Here is a 17,282-nt window from a genome sequence, read left to right as displayed (position 1 = left end):
GTAAATTCTTTGTGATGTGGTATCGAGGTTTACATTCTTCAAGAATTGCATTCCTAGATATATGGTCTTTTCCTAGCTATTGTACGGCTACTTCTATAGGATAGCCTCTGTTGTCCCTGTCACCTCTAAACAATTATTTTATTTATAATAATTCCTTAACATAACTGTTGCGAACATTAAAACAAAACAAATTTATGCCTCAATTAATTATTGTTTTTGTTTTTTCTAGGATTGGAGCCGAATAAAATATTTGCAGAGGGGTATGTTCAACGGAGCCTACTATTAGCAACAGGAGTCAGTAAATACATGTAAGTTTTATGCACTTTAATAGATAATCAATTTATTATTTTTTACCATTCTTCGTACATATTTGGTGTTGAAGTTGTAGATGATTTTTTAGGTAATCAATGCCTAAACATTCCTAATTAACAGAACGAATGTATTATTAATAATAATAATGGCAATAAATTTAGATATTAAATCGATGGCTTACAAGAACAAATAAATACTGTGCTATTTTTAATAATAGGTTTTTTTATGTTCTCCGCTGTTAAACCTAGATAACAACCTAACCTTTGGGAAGAGTTGTCCCCGAGGGTAAGAGGTCGTCGTGTGATGCCAGAGAATTTTCAGAAATTAAGAAGATTAAGGCGTTGTTGGAGTAGTATGAAAATATTGTACAGCACTACATTCAAAACCCCATAAAATCGATGCCACGTTGAATCCCAGCTGATAAACGCAAGATGAGGAAATACTCCTTACTTAATTGAATATTTTCTTCATTGCTTCCAAAGCAACATTTACTCAATTTAATCGTTTCATTTAGCTATGTCCTACATTACTCTTTAAAAATATCCAGTAAAAAACAACAAAAATAAAAATTATATTATTATTTTCTAAAACAGCCAGGGTGGCTACTTTTTTCCCTCTCAGTGTAGAAAAGATATTTTTCTTTTTAAATCTGGTGTTTAAAAAAATTTATATGTCTCAATCGGATAAATTTTAATCTTAAGTGCGCGAGGAATTGAAAATTTCACTCCTCTCCACTTTCCCCCGTACCAGTCTTGCTTTTATGTCCTTCAATCCTCCTTAAGATTAGGTAAAGGTTTTTTCCCCACCGCTTATCTCTAAGGAGGAATTATTAGGAGTGAAATGAAGCAACGGGCCAAAGTTATTAAAGTGCAAAACGGCCGAGTAGTTAATGTTCCTTGTCCAGGCAATCCAGCCTTTTGATTAATTATCCCGGTTCACGTGGACGTTGAAAAAATTTTACGCTCCTACAGTTTCTTATATGTCATAAAACGCCGTCTTGCTCTGTAAGATTAAATTTATTATGCACCCGGCTTAAAAGTAGGGCAGACGTGTAAAACAAAACCCTGGAAAGCCCGTCTCTTGCGCAACATCTGAACGTGGAAGCGAGTGTACGTCATATCCTCCGTTCTGTCCACTTTTCACATCTCATGCATCTCAAGGTGGTAATTGAATTTTAAAAATTATGACAATCCGAATCCTTATATGGTCTGAAGAAATTGGATTACAAATGTAATAATAATTTTTCTGAGGAATATGGGAAGGAGTGAATGAATTTCTCACAATCCAAGGGTAATCTATAAAAACAATACTGTTTGGTATTAATTACCTCGTCTGCTGGAATTTCGAAATAATAGATCTTTAAATGCAGAGACCTCATTGTGTCAAAAATTTTTGACAAGGGATTTGTATGTATGTAGACAGGTTAACTTGATATTCAAAGCTAATTTCCATGGCAATAGCAAAGGCGAAGTTCTGAAGGCCTCAACATCGCCGTCAATTACTCCAAGTGGTCAAGCTTGAGTCCTGACCCGACGTCTTGTCGAAAACTGACAACCTCGCAAAATCGGACATCCCAGGTGGAGATTTACAGGTAAACTTTAGCTAGGGCTTTCTTAGATTTCCGGTGATTTTTCAAGAAAACAAGGTCTTGCAAGAAATATTTAATTATAATTTTTGTCTATTGGGAAGAATAGAGTTAACATTTGATTCGTCCTTATCGTATAGGTTGAAGAGCGATAAAAAGTAGCAAACTGGTAAAGAAAGCAAAAGCATGAGCCAACATTGTGGAAATCTTAGTATCAAGCATGAACGTGAACCTTATTTACAACTTGATGATGGATTCTAGGTGATTTCAAAAGAAAGTAAGGTCTGGCGGGCGATATGTAATTATAATTGTTTTGAGGGGGCAAAATAGCACACGGAGGTATTCAAAATAAACGGAACTGGTTTGTGACTGGAATCATTCATCAGTAACTAACTCATTAGTTGTTACTTCAGTAGAATCATGGGAGGAGTATCATCCCTGCCTTTTTTCATTGACAGTTAAGACTCCAGGTAGAGTATATTTGTAATCTATAAATCACTATGTTTTCCAATTCTTTCATTAAAATATGCCCCTTTTGATGTCAAAATTATCTGAAACAGTCAACCAACAATTTCAATCACGAGTCGCTCGGCAGCCGAGTTGCTTGGTGCTGATTAATAACGCGGCATTAATCGGTAGCGGCATCTGTGGTGTCTCATCTCAATGGAAGTGGGTCATTGCGGACTGGTTAGTAACTCGAGTCACTAATCGGTTTCTTTTGGATAGTTCTGCATGTAGAAGGCCTAAAAGCTACAAGAATGTCATTAGAGTGGGCAAAATAGAGTTAAAATTTGATTTTTCCTTATCATGTAGGTTTAAGGGTGCTACTCTCAGAGATACTCAAAATAAACGGAACTGGTTTGAAACTGGATTCACTCATCTGCAACTAACTCATTAGTTTATCTGCTCACGAAGCTACTCAAAAAAGACCTAAAAAAGTAGTTTCTTCAGGAAAGTCATGGAAGCAACATCATCCCTGCCTTTTTTCATTGACAGTGAAGACTCCAGTCACGATTCAAGCGATGAAGCTGTCGTATTGCGGTACTATCTATCGTAGCTAGAGAAGAAAAATAATACGCAGAAGGTAGTTAGGTAGGCTAGTCGCAGTTTTCCAACTTTTCAGTAGCCTTTCTTCGAGTATCCAGGAAGCGAATCATATTTATTATAATAAATATAATCGATAATAGTTGTTATCTATAAACCAGGATGTTTTTCAACTATCTCACAAGTATGTTCGCCTGCTGATCGTCCTTGTCGAAGATTACCCGAAACTTGACAACTTTAGTCACTAATGGCAGCCGAGTTGTTTGGAAGATATTAGTAACTTCGCTGTCATCGATAGGGTTAGCTGTGGTATCCCAGTCTGTTACAATGGAAGTGATTCATTGTGCCCTGGTTAATAACTGGAGTCAGTAATCAGTTCTTTTGCGTAGCTTCATGTGTAGACCTTAAAGTGAGAAGAGAAGCATGCAAGCATGAGCACCACGCTGTTGCGCACAACAATTGCTGTTTAATTTAAATTTTATCATATTACACATCATATTACAAAACTGATAACTTTGACAAATCTTGCATACGTTTTGAAGAAATAATGAGCCAACATAAAATTCCAGGATGGAGAGGAAATTGAACATTTATCATGACTTGGTGGATTCCTGGTGATTTTAGAAGAAAGTGATGGATATGTAATTAAATTTATTGTCATGTAGGCAAAATTGGGTTAATATTTGATTTGCCTTAACGTCAAGATTTGAAAGCAATAAAGAATAGCAAAGGAAAGAATAGAAAGCATGTGTACCATGCAGTTCGCACTAAATTTTTTGTTTTATTTAAAATAAGATCAGCACCTGGCCCAGACCCAATATTATGTTAGAAAACGGACATCCTTGAAAAATATTACATATTCCGATTTCAGTTTGAAGAAAGAATGAGCCAACGTAGTGGAAATCCCAGGGTGGAGTACGAAGGTGAACCTTAGTTCCGCCAAAGTGGATTCCCAGAGATATCAAAAGAAAGAAAGATCTTGTATCCGAGATGTAATGACGCTTGCTGTTCACTGGGAAAATGAAAATAAACTTTAATTTTATTCTTACCGCCTAGTTTTAAAAGCGATAAGAAGAAATTTGAAAGCATGTGCACGCCTGGAGTACCGGAATGGTAGTTTTATTTGAATTATGTTCAATATCTACGTCCAAATGGATTATTACCAAGAAAGATTTCTTCTGACTCATTTCTAGTCGAAATTCTCTTTTAAAGGAGCGTTGCTAAATCACGTTTCTCCTCGTCGTCCGTCTGGTTCAACCGCATTTTCCTTAAGCACACCGCGGATATCTCCCGGTGCAATAATGACACCGGAACGTGCAGACACCTCGTGCGGTTTCGTAAACCGGCATTTTCTGCCGTCTGCGTTTGACAGTTTCTTCTTCTTTCTTACTTCTTTTTCTTTTATCACCGGTGCAAAACCGACGGGCCGAAGGCCGCGGCACTTGGGAAAAGTGTAGTGAACCGGCGTTTGAATCACCTCAGAAGCCGCAGGATAGCTCGGGACTGTCTTGCACCAAGGACTAAGCACCTCTTACCGAGTCATGTATATGTATTTATGTAATTCACATCCAAATCAAATTTTTGAAGTATGTCTATATGAGCCTCGTTTATACTTTTATTGGATTCTTCGATTTTTACCGGCTGCTTTTAAATCAGGGGAAGTATATAAATGAGAAACGCGAGATATTTGACGGATTTATTTTTTCCTTTCAAAATGGCCTCAAATAGCTTCAGCTGCTCATTGCAAATATATATTAAGAAGATATACCGTTTAACGTGAAAACTTTTATCTAATACATTATTTTTATATTCAAAGTTGTGAGTTTTGACATATGCAATGAGTCCTGCTAAACCGATACGAACAGGTTTTGTTCGGCGAAGTGGAAATTTTTTGTTAGCAAAATAATTTGGGACAATGAACCTGCAGGTTTCTTTCCTAATGTTTTTACCTTCCTATCATCGTAGGTTTGGTGTGTATCCGACGAGAGTAGGAAGCGAACAGCATAAAAGAACCAACTACGTCCCATTGATGGTGGACACTGGCCGGGGATGAGGAACGGTAAACACAGACCACTATCATTCATGATTAATCGATCCAGAGAATCCAAATAGAACTTAATATAAAAGAAGTAAAGTAATGTAAAAAAAGATTATGCAAATTATTTAGCATTCAGTATCAAGTTACGTGTGATTGCAACTAGGGCAGAGGTAATGAAGTATGAACGATGATAACGGGAAAGATTATAATCAAACCTGCAACAGTAAAGATTTTACAGCTTTCCAGGAATAAATTTATTGTGTTGCTGAGACTGAGAAGGGAAGAAGTGGACCAAAATATTTATAGAAATCAATTAAAATTCTACTTATGTTTACAGACCATTCATTCTGTGTGTCTTCTTTCCGTATCTTTATTCTTCTTTTAGTAATTTTTGTTTGTTGCCTTTCTTATATTTCTTTTCCATTTTTACTCTCCCCCTGATTCTCTTTCTCTCGATATCTTCATGCCTATAGTTCTATCTCTCCGTTTCTTTTCATATAATATTTTTAGATTCCTCTCTCTCTCTCTCTCTATTAACCTCGTTCTCTTTATCTCACTTCTTCAAGTTTACCCCTGCTTACACTGGAGGCTCTTGATTCCCATTTTTTATAGTAGATCCGTAATGAGTGAGAAATAATTTTATTAAAAAAATGTAAATCAAGTGCCTCGACAAACAATGAGAATAAGAGAAAATGCGAGGAAGAGGGAGAAATAAAGTTACTGAGTGGTAGGGAAAAGGGAAGAAAGTGATANTATATATATATATATATATATATATTCTCTCAGTTCCCTTTCTACCTCCCCTTTTCCCTCTCACTCAGTAAATTTATTTCTCCCTCTTCCTCTCACTTTCTCTTATTCTCATTCGGTTTCTATTTAATTATTTTGTTTATTGCTAATCTATCAAACGATCCCCTGGCTCACTCACTGTCTCTCTTTCTCACTCACTCTCTCTGTACCTGTACTTCTTTATCATCCTCTCTTTTATCTATGATTCCTTTATTTATCTTTTATAGATTTATTTATCTTTATCTCTCTACTTCCCTTTTTTCTTTTATACCATCTAACGTTTACGTTTTACTTCTAACTCAATCTCGCTCTCTCTCTCTCTCTCTCTCTCTCTCTCTCTCTCTCTCTCTCTCTCCCTCCGTCTTAATCCTTCTATTCTTTAAAATATTTTTCTCGATTTCTATATCTATTTTGTCTCCCTTCTTTCCATTTTCTTTTAGCATTTGCTATGAATGCAAGAATAAGACATTTTTTAATTTCTTATGTTTTATTCGATATCAAATTATTTAGGACTTCATTCTTCTGATTTTGTTCATTGACTATTCACTTCATTTGTGTTTTATTAAAAATTGGTGAATTATTCCTGGCGTTCATATGATTTATTGTCTGTTGAGAGAAAACATAAAGACAATTTATGCAGAATAACAAAACGATAATAAACAGATTCGATCGGTCAGCAAACCGAGACGATTACATATTGTTGCACATCCCAGCTGTGATAAAGAAGATGAAGAAAAAAAAGTACAAATGGACATTAGAAGCAATATCCGCGAAGACAGGACTGGTTTTGTTATCCTCCGAGGCAATTCTATTTGAAAAGTTCTCCGCCAAGTCTGTTTCCATTCCTTTTATAAGGTTCGACAATGCGTTCTTCACGCCAAGTCCGCCGGCCCGACCTGCAAGTTCGCTTCTGGGATCCTGGTAATCAATTGTAAAAGGGGGTGAGTAAGAGCCCCGGACTACTTACGGAGCGAATGCCTTGCCCTAATTTGGTCCTGCAGCCCAACAAAGCGACGAGAATGTTCGGCCGATGGGTCAAATTTATCCATTAAGTCTCGCCCTTTCTCTTGAAAGACATTAGTTGTTTTCGTCATTTTTTTTCTAATACTTGCTCATGGTCCTAAGATCACATTTTACAGAGAGAGTATAGCCTCGCAATATGACGAATCGTCAATGGGCGAACTGTATTCGATCTTCCAAAAGCTTTCGACATCACAAGTCCCGATTGGGAAACGATTCGTTTATACTTGTATAATAAAGGTCGCAGGTTTTAACTCCATTAGCTTCGTTTTAAAAGTCATCAAGTTGTTCGCCCGATGGGTTTTGCAAATTACTGTGCAAAAATTGTGAAATATTTTATGCCAATAATTAATCCTTTGTATGTCAATAGATCTAAGAAAAAGCCTTGCAATATGGGAAAAGTGATTCGTTTTACATGCGTTAATAAAACAGTACGAGATGAAAGATGCTAAACTGCATAGTTAAATAAGAGTGAGAAGTAATGAGAGATAGATAGATAGACAGACAGACAGACAGACAGATAGACAGATAGATAGATAGAGTGAGTGAGTGAGTGAGTGAGTGAGTGAGTGAGAGAGAGAGAGAGAGAGNAGAGGGAGAGAGGGAGGGAGAGAGGGAGGGAGAGAGAGAGAGAGGGAGAGAGAGAGAGAGAAAGACAGACAGACAGACATATAAACATAATGAGAGAGAGAAAGTGACAGACAGACAGGCATATAAACGTGATGAGACAGAGAGCAAGATTGAATGTTTTCATATCAATATTACAATGCAATGCACAAATATTTTGTCTTTCTGTTGTAATAATAAGCAATTGTTTGAGTGTCCTATTGATTGATGGTTTCACTAGACTTTCTATTACATGTCAGTAATAATGATATCTTCATTAGTAAAGCTAAGACTAAAACATTTTTTATGTAATCTTACTTGTATTTTTACTGTATAATCCCAATAATTCGCATCCAGCTATTTGTAAATGTTTATTCGCAACAAACTTGGCCAAACGGCTCCTTTTTTTCTCACTGATGACTGTAGTCTCCCTTGTTTTCAACTGCCGCCTAAATGATCAATTTTGGAATTGACCTTTCTTTATTTTCATACACTGAATGTGCTCAACAACCTTAAAGGTACTTTGCTTTCTCTAGGCGTTAGTATCTTCTTTTCACGAGGCCGTACCGTTTCCGGGCATATAGGGATCCGATGTCACTGCTGTATCATGAAAGAATCGGTTGCTTTTGTCCATTTTTTAGGTCGTAATTGAATGGGAAATGGCCACTATGAAGTCTTATTATTTTTAACTCTCCCTGCTGAGAGAGATAGTTTGGTCTTCCTCATTGAGATTGGTCGCTTTGGATCAGGTGAATTCATCCACTATGTGAAAATTCTTTTCTCAATCCATATGTTCAGTTTCTATTTTAGCATGCTTTGGGGCTCTGATCGAAAGGGTTTAAGGGGGTCGTGATTGTCCTAGTTTGGCAGCCTGTTTGTTGCCTTTAATTCCTACACATGTCCTTGCACCCACATCAGTTAATTGATTTTGTTTTACTAGGAGTTAGAAAAATGTTAGGCATCAACAAGAATCAGCCTTCAGTGTTGCCTGGATGTCTGAGAATATTTTTTCATCTTTTGCTAGTGAGTTCTGTTGCATGGATCGGAAAATTTAAGGTGTAGAGCTTAGATGTTTCGCTAGATCAAGTTTGGGTCTTTGACTCATGCCCCACACCTTGTTCGATATTAGATCCATCTGCATATCATAATAAGTCCATTATATTAGCTTTCTCCCTTGTTGTTATCTTTATTTGGAAGTGGCTGCTAAAATTTTCTTTTAATGTGTGGTGTTTAGTGACCGTTACTCAATGATTATTCGGAGATCGTGAGATGCGGTCTGGTGTGACGTAGGTTTTAGAAAAACATTTTCTTTATCGTGCCAACGTTTCGATATTTATTGAGATCATCTTCAGGGCCTGGGATTTAGACAATTTTTCGCTAAAACCTACACCAGACCGCATCTCACGATCTCCGAATAATCATTTTCTTTTAATTTCAATTTTGTCACTCATTTGTATACAATCTCATGTATTTTTATCCTTTTTAGGATTTTATGATGGATTTCACTTAAGTTATTTTAATTTGTCCAGTTTGCACTTTCGTATAACAACCTCTGGATGTATCGGCACTTCCATTGCTGAAATTTGGCAAGTACGCTTCGCCCCTGCAATGTTAAGACGATTCCATATGCATTGAAAAACTTCTTTGATTGCTGTTTTGCACGTTGTAAATCATCCAGTGTGTGCTCATGTTTTCTCTATCTATTTCTTCAGTTCTTTTAGCATTTCAGTATGTTTGATGCTATTTGACGGTATTCGTTCAAAGGATGGGAGGGCTTTTTGCTTGATTGTCAGCCTGTCCTTCATTGCCTTTAGTCCACTCGCGTCCTGGCACCACATTAGAATTTCCTGATTTCGTCTTCGCAGCAGTTCGAGCTATGTTTAACTGTAGTCGTCAAGGCTGCTTGGTTGTCAGAGAATATGTATACCTAAGCACAAGAATTTCTTGTGCAAGGTGTTCTATTGCATGGATCTCAGCTTGTAAAATTGATTGAAATTTGGGCCTTTGATTCCTTACACATTCATCTGTAAGCTATAGTAAGGATGGATTATATTATTCTGGAGGGGGGTCGGTTCAAGTGTTCTTTTTGTTTTAATTTTGTCAGACTTTTTTTACATCATTTCATTTATTTTTATCATTTTTATGATTTTATGATTGATTGTCAGAGAAAAAAGGTCAGGTTTTATTTTATGTGATTTTTTTAGACTGTTTGCGTATTCCATCCTCTGTATGAACGGTGGTTATCCCAGGGCCGATTCCGTTTCTGAAATTAAGCGAGCCCCTGTAGTGTTTGTATATTTGTACATATTTGTAAGTTTAAAATTGTTTTTGTGTCTTCTTTTCTTAACCGCAATTTTTTCACCGGGCCTCCTGGTCACAATGGAGCCGTAGCATACACGCCAAAAACCTTGGAAAAATCGCATTTCTTTGTAAAAAACTTGCATTTTTATTCCCTCGCTTAATCGCATAAATTTTTCTTCTCAACGCTACTCATGCGTAACTCTCACTTAATAGTCCTAGTACACTTAATAGCTTATTGGTAAGCTAATCTAGATTAATATCAAACGACAATAATAAATAAAATCTTCTTTGATTAGCTATCCGATTCGTTCGGCGCGCTAATTCCTTTCTCGATGTAAATGTCTAGATAAAAGGACACTAAATAAAAAATAAATAATAGTGCGGATAGGGGCTTAGTCTCGGCGCTAGATAAAATTTGAAGTGGATTTCTATCGTAGGGAGCATATGGCGTGTTAAAAGGCCTGGCCACAGATAGGGGGATTTGATTATGTTTTGTCCAGAGTGGGCACCACCTTGTTACTTCCTGTTGCATATTGTGATGCTAAAAAAGATCATTGACTCCGTATGTACGATTCGATTTCAAAGATCGACCATCGGAAGAAGATTAGAACAAAACGGAATATATTTCACCCTTTTTGACTTTCAAAAAGACCCGCTCGGCACGTGTGCACAGCACAGGTTCAGCAACACGCTGGCAGATTTCCAAACTGCTGGTAAATATTTTGAAAAAAACTTCACACGCAGTTGTATATGCGGTTGGTCCCGTACGTTTTAATTAAAAACTAATGGATTTCTCAGCATAAAAACGGTTGTCGTCTAATGGATTTTTCTAAATTACTTTGTCTGCCTTTTTCTCAGTTGTAGAAATAATCTATCTAGTTAGTTAAACTGACAATAATCTGTTAAGTGACTTGGCATGAGTTGACTTTTTCATTGTCATTTGTATTCATTGTTTTCAACCGTTATTTTTCGACTATGTTTGCATTATGATGTAGAGTATGAATATGATTAAAACACTTTTGGCCACGTCTCTCAACAGAGCAAAGCTGTTGTGTTGTCCGAAAAATAATACAGGTTTTCATGTTTTCTTTCAATTACCTCTCTGTATAATAAACTGTTTACGTTTGATGCATAGTCTTTTGTAAGAATATCAATACTTTTTAATCGTCTTCCGAACAAAAATGTTTCTTTATCTCAGTGGCATTTCGTTACTTGGTAATATCCAGTCTTTACTAAGACGTCAACGTGTAAACTAGGTCGGAATGGTGCCCAAACCACAAGAAACATTAATGAAATCTGTGGCGATGGCAGTGTGAGAACACCGTTTAGAGATGGTTTAAAAAAAGTTCGAGATGGAGACGTTAGCCTTGTAGACAAAGAAGGTCGTGGGAGGATTTCTTCTCTAAGATGTTCTGCGAGCTTTGGTAGAAGAACATCCCAGAACAATTCGCGAACTTGCAGAGAATTTTTCAGTTGGCAAATCTACCGTCGCTGACCATCAAATTGGAAAGGTGAATATGCTCGAAGGTTGGGTTCCTCATCCATCAAACGACTGCCAAAAATAATCACAGTTATGAAGTTTGCACAACACTTCTTTGACGAACTTTTATGGGATAGAATTGTTACTTTTGATAAAAAGTGTATTCTACACGAAAGCAGCAGACGTTCTGGACAGTGGCCCGATAAGGGAGAAACAGTGCCATATTTTCCAAAGCCCCCAACTCATAAAAAAGCTGATAGTGGTTCTTTGGTGGGCTTCATTTGGGCTGATTTACTTCAGCTTTTGATCCTGGCGAAACACTCAATGAAATGTATTTCTCACACATTGAAGCAATGCATCAGAAATTTGCTTTATTGAAGTGATCTTTGGTCAATAGACCGATGTCTCACATGTGACAACACGAAAACTGTTGGATCTTGGTTATCAGGTTCTGCATCACCCTTCCTATTCTCGAGACCTCTTGCTCTCCGACTACCATTTTTGCAGACATGAGGACAACGTTTTACCACACCAGGTTCTCTATTACTGGAGAGGCATTGAGTAGAAAGTCCTCTTCTCAGATACGTGCCTGCTTGTTCTGTGGCAATTAGATGTACGGAACCGTGTGTGGAGAAGACACGTAGATCGTTTTGCAATATGTGATGGAATCATCGTCCATGCCCGTACCGAACTGGTTATCATACGCAATGGATTTCTGACTGCACTAAAGTCGGCATGTCTGTTTGATTAGTTTGTGGACGTGGTGGCTTCTATAGCGAGCCTCACGTTGTTCACAGTAACTACCGTGGGCGGAGGTGAGTCGCTCCTAACTTGAGAAACTAAACGTGTGCTAAGGGGGGGTTGTAACAGATGACTATCGGTTTATGCTATCAGATGATCGGACCCTACGTAGAGAAGACGTGAAGAACGCTTTACGTGTCATGTGGTGAGTCACAGCCATTTCAAAGTTGTGGTACGGGGAGGAATCAACGTCCATGCACATCATACTGAATAGACCTTTGACTGCAACAAGGTACATTGAGGAGTTCTTCTGGAATCTTTAGTTCTATTCGCTCTATTTGACAACTTGGTTCTAATACGTGATAATGGTCTACCGCAGGTAGCTCCAGTCGTCACCTATTACTTGAAGGATGTAGGAATTACCCCAATGTATTGGCTAGCACGTTCTCCTGACATGAATCCCACAGAACTCTTATGATAAACATCGTCACAAAGAGACGGGTTTATCGTTCGCCGCTTCCAACAAGCGGTTCAACAGCACAAATCTTTCTTGTTGAAGAATGGGAGTGTGTTTGACAAGACGAAATCCAATCGGGTATTTACTTCGCCTAGGCCCCAGCGCGAGGCCAGAGTTGGTAATAGGCGTTATTAAGACAAGGTACCACATTTTTTATTAAATTTTAATTTATTTCTAATGGTGTTCTGGTGAATTTTCTTTCAAAACTTTATAATTAAATAATTTTTATTAAAACTCATGCATTTCTGATCTCGTTTATTTTGGTTTACGTTAAAATAAGTATGTTTTAATTAATATAACACTACAAATACATACAGTTTGTATTGTTGTAGTTGAACTAAATAACCAAATACGAGTGTCTGTTTTCGTTTTTTGTGTATTTACAAAATCAAATTTTCATTTTACTCTCACCATAAAAGTTATGGTATTTAAAAGAAAATAAATCTATTTCACTTCTGTTGTAAACTTGTTTGTGACAAAAACGAAAAATGAGTTTAGGCGGAACAGGATATAAAAGTAAAGCATGTAAATTACGAAAAAATAATGTGATCTTAGATCGTGACATCTATAGGCGTGACCCGTTTTTCTCGTTACTCGGTTGAGTGTAACTAATCCTGGACAGGATTGCCTTTTAATTATCGTTTTTTGATTGGGTTCGTGGTCATTAAGGGTGTATGCAAGGTAGGAAGGGCGAAAACGAGTTATCCCTGTTCTATAATTATTCCAGAAGGTGTTTGTTTTTCACACGAGCCTTCCGGGATATCAGGATTTCGCCCTAAGGTTTATTTTTTTTAAATCTCGGGGTAAAGAAAAGCGTCGCTGTTCTAAAATTACCCCGTTAAATGTTCATACTGCAAGGAACGGCTTCGGTCCATTAACCAGATGGCCACAGTCAATGAGGCAACGGTTCATTGAAAATATGTTTCTGGTCATTGTTACGTTTTAAATAATATTCCCATGTACTACTAGTAAGCATTTCGTTATAAATTTGAACAATGAAAATTGGGCCTATTTTTAACTACGGTGTGGTTTGACAAGTAGGTTCGCACATGGAAAGACAACGGATAAGAAAATAAACTGAGAGAGTGAGTGAGTGAGTGAGTGAAGAGAGAGAGAGAGAGAGAGAGAGAGAGAGAAAAGAGGGAGAGTGAGAAAGAAAGATAAATGCATTAACACGAAAAGTTATAAAGGTTAACTGAGAGCCATATTGATGAATAAACACACTGAGAAACGGAATAACTTGAGGCACACAGACAAAACAACACATACTATAAAACAAAAGATTACAAACACGGAGGCACTTAGTTGGTCCGTTAGAAAGCAATGAGACAGACATGCTAACAAATGGAGTGAGACAGATTGAAAAGACAGTGGAGGTTATTACCCAAACAGCGAAAATGTGACAGGAACATCATCGGATATGGCGGCAAAAGCTACACCACCGTTCAACAACGAACAAGAAGACAATGATAGATGATAAGCATCCAAAGAGAAAAACAAACGACTGATTGAAAAAATGACAGAGGTAAGTTGACCGCGGTAGACAAAAACAAATAGGAAGTGTGTATAGACAATGGACAAGGCTGCCTTGCAATAGGCAGACAAACAGACATCCGAACAGACTAAAGTACACTGTATAAAGGATAGAGCTGGAAGACAATTAGAGGCGCAACAAACGAATAGACATATAGGGGCATTGGAAAACAAAGACCTTACACCTACAGAAAGAGATATACAGATAGTGAAAAATAAACACACCAATACAAAGCAGGCTAGTGATCACTGAAGAAGTGACATAGGCTTACTTACATACACACACCCGGACTAACAGAAAAGGTGTAACAGCGATCAAACAGACGAAAGTTCACCAACCTACATAGAAAGTCATGCTACGTACTAGCAGCATGAGGTATACAAATTGAGGGACAGTGAAGGCAAACTAACAGTACCTCGCAGACATACCGACGAACAAATATCTTCATAATTTCGATTAGGGGTTGTAAAAGTTTAGTTAAAATGATAAAGGTTTTGTGTTTGAACGTTTTTGGACCACCTACTCTCTCTGCTTTTCATATTTTTTCCATATCCCAGCTCCACAAAACTATTTAATAAACAAATTTACTATGTGTTTATTAAGAAGCTTAAAACAGTAAATATTTTGGATAAGTTGTATAAGAACACAGAACTGTGAATTTGAATTACATTTATTCATTTCAAGACATTTTATAACTTTTATAACTTAGCTTTGTAAGAATGTCACGTTATCTTTAAGATAGCCATCCTTTCCGCTGTCAACTTTTGAAATCCTTATATTGTCCCAGGATGATAGGCTTCGAGGGAGAGAAAAAAAGGGGGGCTAGTACAATGCCGAAGCAACATAAAATATTTGGAGGCGACACTCGTTGGAGATTTGCTTTTTAATGAATTCAGCATACTCTTATGCTAAAACTAATTTACGTTTTTAATGACGTCAACTGTCAATGTAAATGATGTAATTTACATTAGTCATCCGATTTCGAAACGGAAGGAGACAACCAAACATGGATCACAAAGAGGTAAGCCACGAGATCAACCCGATCTACAAATATAGATACGGTTAAATGGGTCAACCGAATCAGCGGATAATACGATCGTTTAGTATCATTAATAAAACATAGCTGATCGGTGCATATTGAATCCTGATAGATCAGATTTTTTTTTTTTTTTTTTTTTAAACGGAGAGAAAAATCCTCGTGTTTGAAGCTACGGATCCCTCCAAGACAATATTTACGTGCAAAGTTTATTTTTTACAGAGTTGAACGTGCTTAAAGGATCCAGGTGGCCCATAGCCAAGTTCTTAATGAAACCAAATAGGATTTCCTCGCACGGGGTTAACCGGCTAACACCTTTCTAAAGAAAGGTCCCCCCCTGACTTGCAACCTGCAGTGAAAGTCACAGAAACCTACATGCGCTCGTGATTGTGGTCAATTAACTCCTGTCGCGGAAGTATTGATTCTTTCAGCAAATTGATAATACAATTGACAAGGGATTTCTTTTAATAACGACAGATTCGGATTATCAAGGCCTTTCCGTTGTAGAGATATCGCGTAATGGTCCGTGCTTGATAACTGGTTTGGATGAAAATGCTAATCATTCAATCTACCACCAGCCCGAGGCTACCATTCCAAATTGAAATCTTCCGAGCCATGTATGAATTACGACCAAGCATTTTCCTTTTTAGCGTTACTGTAATGAAAACAACGATACGAGTAATCATTAAATGTATAAAATAGCTGATACGTAGAAGGTACTTTTAGAAAGGTCCAACAGGCTTCCCAATGATAGCTCAAGAATTAAGAAATCTAAGAATATAATCATGAAGATTTTAACTTAAAACAAATAAACAATCCTTAAAATAAACATAACTTAAGCAATGATATTATAATATAGTTAAAGACAAAAACCGGACACTCGTATTTTGTTGCTTATTTATTATGCTTGAATTAGTATTTATGTATTTTTATCGTTATATTAATTGATAGAAAAGGGGTTAAACAGGGTTGTTGACTATAAGTCCATTGTTGATTTCACTCTACATAAATGACATGGAAGTATGCTTGGAAATTGGAGGTGTGGTTCAACCAGAATAAAAATGTTATTATTTGCTGCTGACCGGTGCTGCTTTCATCCACACAGCAGGAACATCAAAACTGATTGGGTAGGGTATTTAAGCGCCTACGTAAATTTTTGAATTCTTAAAGTAAACTTAACTAAATCTAAAACAGGTTCTTTGAAAATGGCTAGAAAAAATGGAAGATGTTATTTTCAGGGTAGTGAAATTGAAATGGTAAAACATATAAAAAACTAGGTACAACATAGACGTCTACTGTATCCCTGACAAACCATGTTTAAGAAAAATTAAGAAAAACATTACAAGTCGAAAGGAGGTATAAATTTGATATGGAGCTCGATGTTCGAAATAAGCTAAATATCAGTCGAAGCAAAATCAAAATTTTTAACTCCATATATAGGCGGTAACTTGTTATAGTGCTCAAGGATGTAAGATTTATAATGAAATTGAAAAATTGCTTACATTTTTTATAAAAACACTTTTAGAATGCCGTGTTACACACTTCTCGAAATGATCTTTGAACATCTTTATTTGTACACTTTAAAATTGCACTATAGCTACATACTAAATGTGTTGAACAGGCCTGAGGAAAGATACCCTAAAATTCTGTCCAAACAAATTATGAAAGAACACTTGTACTGGTTTAAAGAATTAATAGAGCAGGTAAATTTGTATGAGATTAAGCTACTCTTAGATTTGAAATACAAATGAGCCCATTTGGAAAGTACCTTAAACTTAATTCTAGATTGTCTCAGGTCACTTCATAAAAATTGTTTTCTGGAACAATTAAAAACAGTGATTGGTTGATGTGTAGAGCTTTGATTGAAAAGTAAAAATGATCAGTATACTAAGCCTAGACAGTAAACGCCTATTATTGAAAGTTAGCGGAGAATTGTTAATATTGAGCACACTTCGATATGGCGACTCCCCAGTAATGTCCTCTTTGTAGACTAACCGAAATTAGATTGAAGTAGATGGTGCAGAGGTGTTAGCTAAGGAGGAAATTGTTAAAGTATTGTAGAGAGCCGTATAAATATCTAGCTAATTTCATTATATAATTTTTAGTTAGAAATTTGAAGTTTGGTTTTTTGTTTTACAATTTATTAGTGAATGCATGCGATGAAGAGTTTTCCAAGTTCTTGGTTAATAATTAAAACAAAACTGAACATGTACATTTTAATTTTATTTTTAAACAATTGGTAGTTGAAGGTTAATATAACTAAAGAGCCTGTCTTTAAT

General features: G+C 36.7%; 1 protein-coding gene across 1 annotated transcript in view; it reads left to right on the top strand.

The window, feature by feature from the left end:
* The first annotated feature begins 228 nt into the window (after nt 1-228).
* The window catches only part of LOC106665058 (leucine-rich repeat-containing protein 4-like), a 58,249-nt gene continuing 41,195 nt past the window's right edge, over nt 229-17,282 (top strand). The window contains exon 1 of the mRNA XM_024229013.1: nt 229-308. The gene's annotated coding sequence lies outside the window, so the exon portion shown is untranslated. The remainder of the gene's footprint in view (nt 309-17,282) is intronic.

This window comes from Cimex lectularius, unplaced genomic scaffold (genome assembly GCF_000648675.2).
Source record: "Cimex lectularius strain Harlan isolate CLEC.00 unplaced genomic scaffold, Clec_2.1 scaffold174, whole genome shotgun sequence".
Classification (NCBI taxonomy): domain Eukaryota; kingdom Metazoa; phylum Arthropoda; class Insecta; order Hemiptera; family Cimicidae; genus Cimex; species Cimex lectularius.
This window is presented reverse-complemented; position numbering and strand designations above follow the sequence as displayed.